This window comes from Berghia stephanieae, chromosome 13 (assembly GCF_034508935.2).
Source record: "Berghia stephanieae isolate SIO BIC M18660-M18661 chromosome 13, UCSD_Bste_1.3, whole genome shotgun sequence".
NCBI classification, from domain to species: Eukaryota; Metazoa; Mollusca; class Gastropoda; order Nudibranchia; family Aeolidiidae; genus Berghia; species Berghia stephanieae.
The window spans coordinates 6,805,705-6,820,704 of NC_088372.1; the positions used below are offsets into that span (position 1 = coordinate 6,805,705).

Consider the following 15,000-nt stretch of genomic DNA (forward strand, 5'->3'; position numbering starts at 1 on the left):
CATGAAAAATAAACTATCCTAAAACATCAGTCAACCTCGACGGGGGATCGAACCTGAGACCTTCTGATTACCGGTCTGCAAGAAAGAAAAATACAAGAAAAAAAAATCGGTCGAAGTACTGGTCAGACCGGTAATCAGAAGGTCTGAGGTTCGATCCCCCGACGAGGCCGACTGAATTTTTGGGGTGTCTTTTTTTTTTCTTGTATTTTTCTTTCTTGCAGACCAGTAATCAGAAGGTCTCAGGTTCAATGCCCGTGGGGTTTTTTTTTCTTGTATTTTTCTTTCTTGCTTTATCTGGCACCTTTCTTATATGTTTGAGCTGAGAATATTTGCTATTAAGCTTAATTGCTGGCCAACTAACTTCGCGATGTTTGTGTGTTGGACCCGCGGTCTCCCAGTAGTCGGTGAGAGAGGGCTCTAGTAATGAATGACCTGAGTTTGATACGAATTATTTTGGGTTCGTGGATAGCTCATACGGTAGAGTCACGCTCTCACCGGACAGGCGGAGTTGTCGTACCAATAAGGTCGCGGGTTCAAACCCCCATCACTGCCGCGAAAATATTTTTATTCTCTCTTGTCTTCTGGCACTTTTCTACTCACTTCATCTCTTGTTGTTACCAACATTAAAACAAGTGCCTGCTCCACTCACTTTTCTGAATTAAAAACCTTTCTTACACTCTTGTTCAGTTCTTTATCTTACACCGGTGCCTGCTCCTTATTTTTAAAAAAAAATTTAACACCGTAAAAGTAGCTGACAGCAAAAAAAAAATTGGAGATGGCTGGTGGGTCCCAAGGCCTGAATAGGACCGACACATAGATAGACACTTCGAAAAAAAAAAACGATGCTCAGAACACTACACTGGCTGCCCGTTCGAGCCAGAATCGAATACAAAATTGATCTTTTTTCTTTCAACGCACCAAATTCCGATCTCCGAGATACATTCAAGAACTTGTGGTCCCCTACTCCCCGATTCGCCAGCTTAGATCATCGGAGATCCAGCTACTAAAAGTGCCAAAAAAACACGGCTTACAAATTTCGGCGATAGATCTGTTTATAAAGCAGGACCTATCATTTGGAACTCGCTTCCTTTGTCAGTAAGGCTCTCGGGCAGCGTAGAAAATGTAAAGAAAAATCTAAAGATTCATCTTTTCCAGAAAATTTTCTTATTGATGAGTAAATTATACGTTTTATTTTTGTTAAAATTCCATTTTGTTGAATGTCAATTTCATTTAGTAAAACTTGCATAGTTAGTATGTGCGACTGTTGTGTGTGTCTGTTTGACTCGGTATGAGTGTGTTTATGGTTTGATAAGTAAAGCGCTTTGAGGCTTCGGTCTTTAGCGCTATAAAGGAACACTTTATTCTTCTTCTTCTTCTTCTTCTTCTTCTTCTTCTTCTTCTTCTTCTTCTTCTTCTTCTTCTTCTTCTTCTTCTTCTTATTATTATTATTATTATTATTATTATTATTGTTATTTATATTATTATTATTATTATTATTATTATTATTATTATTATTATTATTATTATTATTATTATTATTATTATTATTATTATTATTATTATTATTATTAGATAACCACGCCCCTCGGACAGTCGTCATACTGTAAACAATGGCAGTGTTTAGTTGACAAATCGAACCACACAGGATTTACTATAGATGGTATGTGTCTTAGTACAATACTCACTGTTCTACCGGTTGATCAATAGAACCAACACCGAGAACTATTTGTAATTTCAAACGTTTATAATATATGACCCATCCTCCCAAAACGGTATTATGTCGGGATGAACCAGACACTAAAAAGCCAAATTAAATCTAAACTGGTCAAAAATTTGAATTATTGCTGTTTAGAATTCTAAGATACGATATTCATTCTTTTCACTAAAACATACAAACTCACGACAAGACTGATATTTTTGGCCACAAATTCCATTTTCAGCATCTTAGTCATCCCGACATAATACCGTTTTGATACGAGGGGTCACATATGATGGAGAAAATCGTGTGATAACTGGTCACCCATCTGACAGTATTGGAACAATGACAATGATCAGAAAGAGGTTGATTTCATTTATATTATAGTTTATAGGGAATGAAATTAGCAGATGAGTAGCGTCCCTTGATTGGACGTCACCCATAGTCTGTGACGTCACCGGCGGAAAAGTTATTTATAGAGAGAGAACGTCATGTTGGTTATGCGCATGCGTCTCTCGTCCTCGCGGGTCAGCGAGGACGAGAGACGCATGCCCACAACCAACATGACGTTCTCTCTTTAATAATTTTTCCGCCGTTGACGTCACAGACTATGGGTGACGTCCAATCAAGGGATGCTACTCTTCCGCTAATCTCATTCCCTATAAGCAAATTTAACAGACTTAGCTACCCATTCACTACTGGGTGGACAGGGGGAATCAGAAAAAATCTCGACTGCACCCGGGTTTGATCTTAGTCCCTTTGCGTTTGAAGAGAGTGCTCTACCAACTGAGCTATCGGGACCCCGCTGGGACTAATTAAGCCAAATACTATTCTGCCTTTCTCTGACCAAAAATTACCCACAAAACAAACAAAAACCCAACAAAACCCAAACAAAACAAAACAAAACCGACCAATAGTTTTGTTTCCTTTGGTCTGACAAGATTTTTTTTTCAAATATCAACCAATCTAGATTGAGCTTTTGAGCTTTTATATAGCGCAATATCCACTAAATGTGCTCAAAGCGCATTACAAGAGGTCCCTGGCCAACAGCCACATTTAACATGTAGGACAGGACATGACGCCTGTTAGGCGATATTACAATTTTTCGGACAGAGACAACGCTGTTAACGGCCAGGTACTCATTTTACACCTGAGTACGGTGAGAGAATGTGAGTAAAGAGCCTTTTCCAAGGACTCAACTATGCGCCGAGCGCGAGGCTCGAACCCAGGGACCTTCCGATCCGAAAGCGAGTGTCATACAAGACCACATAGCCGCAACTAGCTAAATTGTCATAGAAGTGTCAAAACCTAGGATTCTATCAATGGTTTGGGATTCTTTGCCCACAAGAACCTCATCTAGTGACTGTGAAGCGCAGAAAACTGTCCTGGTTTGGACACGATACTCGACACGATAGTCTGAGCATGACAGTCCTACAAGACAGTTTGAGATCACCTAATTGTCTCATCCAGTCCTACAGGGCACAGTCGAAGGCCAGCACAGAAGAAGAGGGCGCCAAAGGAAGATGTGGCTGGACAATATTATAAAAGAATGGACAGAGATGTCGGTTCCGGAGCTGCTACATAGGGCTAGCAATAGGCAGGCATGGAGGAAGACTGTAACTTCTGCTTCACGCAAGTCCCCCCGATGACCATCCGGTCATGGGATTGAGTGAGTGAGTGAGTGAATGAATGACTATTTAGACCAAAAATTTGATTGGTCATCGTCTAAATCGATTGTGCGGCTATGTGGTCTAGTGGTATGACACTCGCTTTCGGATCGGAAGGTCCTGGGTTTGAGCCTCGCTCAGCGCATAGTTGAGTCCTTGGAGAAGGCTCTTTACTCACATTCTCTCACCGTACTCAGGTGTAAAATGAGTACCTGGCCGTTAACAGCGTTGTCTCTGTCCCAAAAATTTGTAATATTGAGCACGTTTAGTGGATATTGCGCTATATAAAAGCTCAAGTTACATTTTTCTGACCATAGCGAAAACTAGAATGTTTCTTCTCTTTCCCAGAAAGGCAGTATTATCTACATATTGTTTCGTTACGGTTTTAATTCCTTTATCGACAGTAATTGTTGGATGTAGAGATACTGCCCTGTTACCATTCATGAGTGTCTTTTAAGATCGGTCATGTGTGACGCGCCATTAGAACACTCGAGCGTCACGCATGATTTGTGATGTGGCAGAAGCGATATGGCCTGGGAGTCATTGAAATATTTATAATAGTATATAGACTTGGTATATTATGTCTTTGAGGGAAATTAAAAATAATATTTATTTCTTATATTTGAATGCCGTGTAGATGAATTAAACACACTGTGTCTGCCTTTATGAACATGTTATGTTGTGTTTAGAATGCATTCAATTTTAGAATTCAGTTAAAGACACTTTTGAGGAGTGTTTTCATTGTGGTGTTGTGGCTGAGAATTGAAATATTGTTTTTTTTAGATATATATCGATATTATATTCTATTATTATTTCATATTGCGGAATTCGAAGTTTGCGCAATTTTGTAATTGTTTTGGATTTATTTATTTTGCATTTTGTTTTATCATTATCTGATGCACTACACCTAATTAATGACGCGAGTTGTGTCTGATTGTGACTTGTAGGCTACTTTTTAGAATTCATTACATCATGGGGAATGTGATTTTGTTGTATATATTGTAGTTAGATGAGGTAAGTAACCTTTATATATATATATATATATTATATATATATATATATATATATATATATATATATATACATAAATTACAAATCATATTGACTATTATATATACAAACGAACAATACGCTATAATGTAATGGTATATTATAAGAATGATATGAAGATGATGTCTGCATACGTATATGTAGTATTCTATATGATAATGTATATATATATATATATATATATATATATATATATATATATACATACATAAATATATATAAATGGAGTAACTCACTTATTTATGGCGAAACAAATGATTCCACGATGTGGAGACCACAGAAACATGTTTATCGGCCATAAATAAGCGAGTGACTCCATTTATATTGTCTATTAGCTCTAACCAACGTTATCGAGCACTCTCGTACCTACAAGTACCCACCAATACTCATATATATATATTATATATATATATATATATATATATATATATATATATATATGTCGGTATAAAGAAAAATTGGAAAAGTTTAGAGGCCCGCCGCCGCCAGATTCAGAATTATTCAAGTCTGAAACTTGACCTCAATCAAATCCATTTGATGACATAATTATGTATACTCGATTTTACAAGAAAATACATTGAAAAACGTTTTGTTCCACAATTGTTTTGATATAATACACATTACACAAATACCATATTGAAGATTTTGGACGAAATTTTAAAAAAAAATTCCCCTCATTTATTTGTTTCCGACAGTTCCTTAGAATTTTTTTGAAGACTAACTCGATTTTCGAAAGTCTTTGGTAGTGTGTCGATCCCATGATTTTTGAATTGGCTGTTTCAACTCTGTTTGTGTGTAAAACATTGTGCCATGTATCACCGTTATGAACACATCAATGGCCAAATGCTGTAGTCCATTGGATTCAAGTCAGGGCACATTGAAGGTCACTGATATTTGGAGATAAATCGAATATTTATGTATATAGATTATTAACCGCCAATTTGCTAACTGTGACAACATGGTTGATTCCTGTTGACACCAGACATCTTGTTTAATGAGTTATCTATATTCCTTCGTGGAATGTCTAGGCGACGATACCTTATGATGTCGTGGCGCAAAAGGAATGATCTTTTGAAAAATTAAAAAAATATATATGTATATATATATATATATATATATATATATATATATATATATATATATATATATATATATATATATTATATATATAGTGTAGTCCATAGAATTTAAATCAGGGTTAATTGAAGGAGATATTTTGAAATAAATCTAATGTTTATGTATATATATATATATATATATATATATATATATATATATATATATATATATTTATATATATATATGTGATTTCTTCTGGCATTGTAAATTATGTACCGTCGTTATAGAAAGAGCATATTCCTGGCTTTATATAGATCTGTCATATTATTTTTCCAAACAGATGGTGTAACTTCTCACATTATTGGCCAAACACTGCTTATATAATTACGGAAAGACATTTGTAGAATTATCACAGCTTCTTAACCAAGAAATAAATAATAAAGTGAAATTGAATGTAAGCTTCAATTTAATTAAGAATCACAGGTCAAATGAACGTTTCGGGTTTCCCCTTTATCAACAAAACAGGATGAATGAAACACTAAAGATGATTCATCTGTATATATATATATATATATACATATATATATATATATATATATATATATATATATATATTCACACGCACACAAGCACGCACACACACACACACACACATACACAATTATAGAGAGAATAGACTAACAAAAACATATCACATTTCTTGATTTATGAGAATATTTCAATACATTCATGCATGTAAAAAGCATTGAATAATGTTTCAATACATTCGTGCATGTAAAAAGCATTGAATAATATTTCAATACATTCATGCATGTAAAAAACATTGAATAATATTTCAATACATTCGTGCATGTAAAAAGCATTGAATAATGTTTCAATACATTCGTGCATGTAACAAACATTGCATATCACATATCAAATATTGATTTTCCTTTCAATGAGTTGCACACATCAATCTCTCCAGCATTCAACCTGCAATATGTCTGGCATTTTACACCTGAGTTCGGTGAGAAAATGGGAGTAAAGAGCCTTTTCCAATGACTCGACCATACGCCTCTCGAGCGGGGGACTCGAACTCTGGGCCGTCCGGTCATACCATTACACTACATAGTCACACTATAGGGAATAATTTATAAAAAATTAATCAAATTGAGCAAGTGGTCCCTAGTCAACGGCAACACTTAACAATAGGACGGGACATGACGTCTTTTAGGCGATATTAAAATATTATTTGACAGAGACAACGCTGTTGACGACCAGGTATCAATTTTACACCTAAGTACGATGAGATAATATTAGTAAAGAACCTTTTCCAAGGACTTAAATATGCGCCGAGAGAGGCTCGAACCCAGGACCTTCCGATCGGAAAGCGAGTGTCGTACCACAAGACCACATAGCCGCACAATAGCAAATATATTGTGAAGTGTCACTATTATTCTTAGATTTAAAAAAAATAGCAGCTATAAATATATTTTGATACGAAATGATATCATAAATACGTTGATAAGTCATATACTTATAGATAGTATGTGCTTGGCTAAGAAGCTCACAACATTGCCATTCGGAAGTACGGCTGTGTGGTCTAGTGGTGACACTCACTTTCGGATCGGAAGGACCTGGGTTCGAGCCTCGCGCTCGGCGCATAGTTGAATCTTTGGAAAAGGCTCTTTACTCACTTTCTCTCACCGTACTCAGGTGTAAAATGGGTACCTGGCCGTTAACAGCGTTATCTAAAAAAAATGTAATATCGCCTAACAGGCGTCATGTCCCGTCTTACATGTTGAATGTTGCTGTTGGCCAGGGACCCCTTGTAAAGCGCGTTGAGCACATTTAGTGGATATTGCGCTATATAAAGCTCAATAAAAAAAAGTATAACGGTGGTCCGTACGATACGATCACCCGCCGATGCTCTGTATGACCTTGAGCAAGTCACCTCGCCTAGCTGCACTGCGATTGACGCCTGGGTTATTCCAGTCTTCCCTTGGAATAGACTCTAGAGACAAATTTCCCCTATGGGATGAATGAAGGGAATTATATTATATTATTTTATTTATATTCTTCATAAGGGTAGGTACGCGTTTTAGTTTGTGAACAATCGCTTGCATCAAACAACACAAACATTGAACACGCTGTGAACTTTCGCTTGCATCAAACAACACATACATTGAACACGAGAGGAAATACTCTTCAACAGTCGTAACGTCACTTCCTTCCTAATGACGCATGGTAACTTAGTAACACTGACTCTCAACTATCGGAACAATGGCGGACGCCCGTATGAAATATTTCCCCGCAGAGCATAAAAGCGTATCCAGAGGGGGAAAAAAACTAAATTAGATCATGTTTTGACTTTTACACATTCTGGTCACAAGGCATATGAAAAGTTCTAGCCAGTATGAAGAATAAAAAGTAATGATGGCCGCCGTTGCCGGGGGGCGTGACATCAGACTATTGAATCCAATTACAAGGATACGCTTTTTTCGCTGTGAACCATCGCTTGCATCAAACAACACATACATTGAAAACGAGAGGAACTTACAAGGGTACGCGTTTTACTTTGTGAGCAATCGCTTGCATCAAACAAGACATACATTGATCACGAGAGGAACTTACAAGGGTACGCGTTTTACGCTGTGAACCTTCGCTTGCATCAAACAACACATCCATTGAACACACGCTTGCATCAAACAACACATACATTGAACACACGCTTGCATCAAACAACACATACATTGAACACACGCTTGCATCAAACAACACACACATTGAAGACGAGAAGAACTTACAAGGGTACGCGTTTTTCGCTGTGAACCTTTGCTTGCATCAAACAATACATACCTTGAACACGGTAAATTGAGCTTCAAATTGAGCTATTTATATAGCGCAATATCCACTAAATGTGCTCAAACCGCTTTACAAAGGAACCCTAGCCAACAGCCACATTTAACATTTAGGACGGGACATGACACCTATTATGAGATGTAACATTTTTTTTTCGGACAGAGACAACGCTGTAAACGGCCAGGCACTCATTTTTCAACTGAGTACGGTGAGAAAATATGAGTAAAGAGTCTTTTTCAAAGACTCAACTATGCGCCGAGCGAGGCTCGAACCCAGGACCTTCCGATCCGAAAGCGAGTGTCATACCACTAGACCACATAGCCGAACACGACAGGAACGTGTATCGTACAAGCAAGAGTTCACGGATCTTATAATACAGTCCGGCAAATCCAATCAATGGATAGATCAATTAATCAATCACCCAACCAATCAATAATCTAGTCTTAACTCTCTCCTTACCAGCTATTTTTAGAATTTCCCCCAGATAATTCACATCCACCACCCGACACAAAAATAGACCTTTCCTAATCAAACAAAAAAGTAACAAGTGCATTCTATACAGAATGTTGTTCAGCAAAATGATGTCTACAACACAGTGTTTCGTATTTATAGATGTAATCAAAGCATGTCTTTACATTTTGTGATGTACAAGAGAAATGAGAATGAGAAAATTATCGGTTGCAGCGTAACGAACGTGACGATTTTCCTATGGGTTGTATAAGGAGAGGGTTAATCTTCTTTAATCTGTCACAGGAAACAATCAACAAATGAGAATTAATCCGATTATCGCAACGAAACTATTGTTAATTTTAGGTTAAAAAGTTAAACGCCTCTCAACTCATGGAACCTTGGTAAAAGTAAATGTGACCAAGTTGTCCTAAACGGCAATAGGTGTCATGGTCTCAAGTGAGTAAAGAGCTACTCGACTATGCATAAAGATATATGTAGAATGAGGCCCCAGAATTTACTAGTTACTATAAATGAAAAACAATTAACGATTTGTTTACAATGAAATAAAAATAATGATGAAATTTAATTAAAAGAGATAAACAGTGATCGTGGCAGTTACAAATAGAGATATGAATATTTTACGTAACTTATGATAATATCTCAGGTTCGTAAGTTTACGTTTCCAGGCAGTTGATGGGCTTGGATGATCTATTCCTCTGATAACAGGATTGGACTCGTAAAATTCCACTTCCAGGCAATTGGTAAGAGGTTATAGTGTAGTACAGCGGGCTTGGGTTTGATCCTTGAAGATTATACAATCAAAGTTAAAAGCTCCGGCGTCTTAATGGTGTAGATATAATATCTACAAAGTCCCAAAAGATAAAAATCTTACAATATATATATATAGGAATAGAGTGACTGGCCGTCCGGCATAGATTGTGGAGAGAAAGTGAGTGTCAAATGTTAGACCTATCAGCTTTTATAATAAGTGGCTACGTGACAGAATGTAGAACGAAAAGTATTCACTAATTAGAAATTAATTCGAGGGAAGGCTATAAAAGGAAAGACGATCTAATATTAGAAGGTAAAGTTTATCTAAGCCTACCGAAATATAACTGGAGTGAGATGAATTCAGTTCTTAATAAAATAAAATTTAATAAGATAATTGTGAACAATCTTTACTGTGACACCCCCCACCCACGTTTAAAATATACTCTTTAACCATTATGGGAAAGATAGATTTTACAAACGGAAGTAAATTTACTATCATGATACTCTAGCATTAATCCATTGTTATGATTTGTGCTACAATTAAATTATTTATTAACTAGACATGGAAATGTTTATATTAACGTAGGTATATGAATGGGTGACAATAACAATGAAAGATTGTGATTACAAATCATTGTGATGAACAACATGATGGCAATGTGATTACAAATCATTGTGATAAACAATAGTGATGGCAATGAAGCATGATTTAAGTCGATGATATGAAGGTAATTTACTGAATGAAATGAATGAAAATGTAAATGGAATATTGACATTTCAATTATTAATCATAAATGAGTGAAAATTCATAACAATGATAGATAAAGAGAAGATTTCCCAAATTATGAATGGGTGTGGTATATATATCCAAACAATACTCAATGTTACATTAAGTTGGGTCATCATGTTTACAAATAAAATTATCGAATTTGTGCGTTCTGATTTGGCATAATTTGCGAGGTAACTAACAGTATGCATGGGAGGTTAAGTTATACCCTTCTCACGTGTTTATACTAATCGAGAAAGTAGGTCGGCGTGAATATTTTCACAGCCTGGTATGTGAGAGATACTGAAAGGGTAATTTTGCAAAAATAGACTCCACCTTAGTACTCTACTATTATTCATTTTGTTATTTCTTATGTACGTGAGTGGTTTATGGTCCGTTTCGACCACAAACTCTTTTAGCAGTAGATATCTACTGAATGTCTTTAAAGCAAAGACGATGGCCAGTCCTTCACGCTCTATTACAGAGTATCGTGATTCTCTGTCCAATAATTTTCTGCTTGCATATAAGCAAGGCATTAGAGTTCCCTCATGTTCCTGTAATAGTACACCTGCGATGCCCTTATCAGACGCGTCAGTTCTCACAACAAATTCTTTTGACATGTCGGGTAATTTAAGAATTGGTTCTGAACAGAGTAATGCCTTTAATTGGTTAAAGCTATTCTGACACACTTCTGTCCAAACAATTTTGTTCGGTGACCCATTCTTTGTCAGATTTGTTAGCGGTGTCGCGATGTGCGCGAAGTTGTAAATGTATTTCCTGTAAAAATTTAGGAGCCCAAGTACTTTGCGTACTTCTTTTTTTGTCTTAGGTGGTTGCAATTGTGCGATTTTTGTTTGTTTTCTGTCTCGGGTGTCTGTGTCCCATGACCAACGGTATGATTAATCCTGCATTTGAAGCTTCGATATTAGTAAACATAGGTTGCGACACTGTGTCTCTATCAAAATACTTTTTTAGCGTATTTGCATGGAATGTCTTTGTTGTGTTGTTAATTTTAATCTCGTAATTAACATTAGATTTTACTGCTGTTATTTTGAATGGTCCTTTCCATGTAGCTAAAAGTTTACTCGAGTCATTGGGTAAGAGTATTAGTACTTTGTCACCAATCTCAAATTTTCTTGACTTGTTTTTTCGATCGGAGTATTCCTTGTATTTCTCTGCTTTTTTAGTGACGGATTCCTGTGCTAGCTTACACGTGTCCTCTATTCTGTCTTTCAGGTTTCTTACATATTCGTAAGCAAACATAATTTCGCTATTGCCCTCCTCATTCCCTTTACAAATGTCGGCTACTATATTGATCGGGCCGCGAGGTGATCGTCCATACATCAACTCAAATGGGGAGTAGCCTGTAGATTCTTGGGGTATTTCTCTATATGCAAATAGGATTGCTGGTAAGTATCTGTCCCAATCATCTGGTTTTTCTGCTGACACTTTTCTTAACATATTCTTTAGAGTGCCATTAAATCTTTCACAAAGACCATTTGCTTGGGGGTGGTAGGGAGTTGTGAATGAGTGTTGGATTCCCATGAGTTTCATGGTTTCATGCATCATATGTGATGTAAATTGGGGTCCATTGTCCGACAGTATCTCATTTGGTATGCCTATTCTAGTAAAAATTGTCATCAATGCTTCAGCTATGTGATCCGATGTAGTTGATTTCAATGCTATCGCTTCTGGCCACCTGGTTGCGTAATCGACTAGTGTTAGTATGTGTGTATGGTTTCTATCTGATTTTGTTAAAGGGCCTATAATGTCAATTGCAACTTTTTGAAAAACTTTTTCAATAACTGGGGTTGTCTCTAATGGCAATCTCGGTATTCTGCCTTTTGCGACTCTTCTTTGGCATGTGTCACAAGATTTCACATATTCTCGGACGTCTTTAGTAATTCCAGGCCATGTGAAATTCTCGGATATTCTCTTCAATGTGGAAGAGCTCCCAAGATGTCCAGAAGTTATTGAATCGTGCGCTATTCCAAGGATTTTGTTTCTGTAAATACTCGGCGTGACCAGTTGTTTAGCTATTTTGTTTCTTTTCCTATGTAACCTGAACAGAATATCTTTTTCAATGATGTATTCAACTTTTGATTTCGTCTCTTTGTTTGCGATATTGAAATATGAAGTTAAAGTCGGGTCCTTTTTCTGTTCTTCAATGAACGTGTTCCTGTCAAATTGTTGTGGTTCAAGAGAAATAGTCATTGGCTTCTCTGTTGTGTTAGTCATCTTTCTTGTTTCTGCTAGACAAGCTGTTTCTTGGGTTAATGACCATTCTTTTACATCTGTTGGGTTGTCTTTAAGACCTTTTATATTGCCAACAATAACATCAGCGACGGGGTTGGGAAGTATACAGCATTCCACTATTCCTGTATAGTATGGGGTTTCTATGTACACGTTAGCTGTTTCAAAGGTTTCGACTGTGCCACTGAATGTGATGCATTGTACCGTTTTTCCAGTTTTGTCTTCGTCATTGATCAAAGATGCTTTTATTCCTACTGTACTGCATCCTGTGTCTCTCAATATTTTGCAATCAGTTCCATTAGCTTTGCCTTCACAAAAAAATAGCGATCCTGATTTGTGAGTTTGTGTTAAAAGTGACATACCTTTCACGCAATACACATTTATATTTTCTCCTGACATTACTCGTGTCTGATTGTTTACACTTGTTTGGAGTGATGCATTTGCAGTTTCTTTAGGATATCCCACGATTTTGTAACATTTGTCTGCTGTGTGGCCTTTCATTCCACAATATTGACATTTAATTATAGGTTTGTTGGTTTTCTTATACTCAGTATTATTGTCAGTGCTATTTCTTGTTTTGTTTTGATAGGGTCGGCTATGGTCTCTATTGAACTGTTTGTTCCATGGTTTGTTACTATGGTCATCCTGTTTCACTTGCGTGTTCCGAGTGATTGATCGGCTCGTTCTATTTGAGTATTGAACTTTAGGTGTACATGGACTCTGAGCAGCAGCAGCGTAGTATGGTTCCTTCAATGTTCTGCTAAGGGGTGTCAATGGATGTGCGCTGTTAAAGTTTTCTGCGTAGATTTTTAATTTGTCCAAGTTTTCTGGCTTTCTCTCTTTAAAGAATGCGACTAAATCTGGGTTGCAAGCTTGATAGATTCGATTCTTCAGCATGAGATAGTAAAGGCCTGCAAAGTCGTCTTGTTTTACGTTTGCCAACTCAAGCCACCGATTTAGAAATTGAGTAATTCGGTTCACGAATGTATTAAAGTCTTCTCCACTTTCCGGTTTTGCAGTGTGAAACCTTTCCTGGTAACCATCTTCTGTTAATCTAAATCTTTTTAGTAGAGCGTCTTTAATTTTACCATAATCATCTGCATCTTCAGTTGTTAAGGTATAGAAAACTTTTAGCGGTTCTCCAGATAAGCAGTTAATCAAGGCTGTGGCCCATTTGCTTTCTGGCCAACGATAACCTTTAGCCTGAACTTCGAATCGGTGTAAGAAGGATTCTAAACAGTCTGAGCGTTCATCGTATGTTGGCATGCGTGGAAGTTTCACGAAAAATTCATCACTATTATTATGTTTTCTTTCATGACCGGTTTTTGTTTTATCAATTTCTAGCATCATTTGGGTCCTTTTGGTTACTTCTTCTGCTAAAGCTATTTGTCTTTTTAGTTCCCTTTCTTGGACTCTTTCTTCTCGTTCTTCTCTACGTATTCTTTCTTCATTTTCTTTTCTACGAATTCTTTCTTCGTGTTCTTTTTCTTCTCTACGAATTCTTTCTTCGTGTTCTTTTTCTTCTTTACGAATTCTTTCTTCATGTTCTTTTTCTTCTTTAACTTTCTCTTCGCACCATGACAATATTCTTTCCTGGGGTATTTCTAAGTCCTTTGCGAGACTTAAGTATCTTTTATATGCTTCCATGTTGTAATAAATTAGTTACGATATTTTATATATATTATATTGACAGGATACTGTTACTGACTGTTTTATTTATTTACACTTACTGGAATGAACTGTTCTATTTTTAGAAATCTCTCTCTCTTATTTCAACTTATTATGTATGTTGAATTTGATGCCTTTTATCGTTATATCTTATAAAGCAATGTGTCAATACAATGCGGAGTTATTATGACTTGTGTCAATAACAATGTGTCAATCGCGTGTACTCTAAACTATGTTACTACGAAAAATGTATCACCAATGTGTGTGACTCGTCGTTAGTTTGTGTACAATTATTCGCAATGACGCTAATATACTAGAGTGTGATAACAATAATAGGATGCCAACATAATCCCAAGTTATCTATCACTAAATATAACACGACGGCTAGTAGACTCCTTTTATTATTATTTATTTTTTAAAAACTCACTTTTCAGAACATAATATATAAGTGGTTTTCGGTAACAGTAATATGCCAAAAATGCATTTAAAACAAATCACTATGCAAAACAAATCACGATGTCTATAGTTACTATGTGATGCCCAACTCATGTAAAAGAGAATAATGAAGGATATATCTACCAACTCAGTTCGTGGCTGGGACCTCTCTCTTGTTCAATGGTTGTTCAACAATTGTAATTAGGCATTGAAGAGTGTTTAACAGTGATGTCTGAAATACAAAACAATAAAATATCGTAAGATTTACAATAGTTACAAAATGTGTTCACAACACTGAGTGATTGGATGATAGGTGAATGAATCGTTATGGAATGTAAACATAT

At 36.4% G+C, this 15,000-nt stretch overlaps 1 protein-coding gene across 2 annotated transcripts in view; it reads left to right on the top strand.

Annotated features, from left to right (window-relative positions):
- Positions 1–3,816: 3,816 nt before the first annotated feature.
- Positions 3,817–15,000, top strand: part of LOC144958494 (innexin unc-9-like) — a 29,312-nt gene continuing 18,128 nt past the window's right edge. The window contains exon 1 of one of the 2 annotated variants that reach the window (XM_078890482.1): positions 3,817–4,377. The gene's annotated coding sequence lies outside the window, so the exon portion shown is untranslated. The remainder of the gene's footprint in view (positions 4,378–15,000) is intronic. The other variant, XM_078890484.1, reaches the window with a different exon arrangement.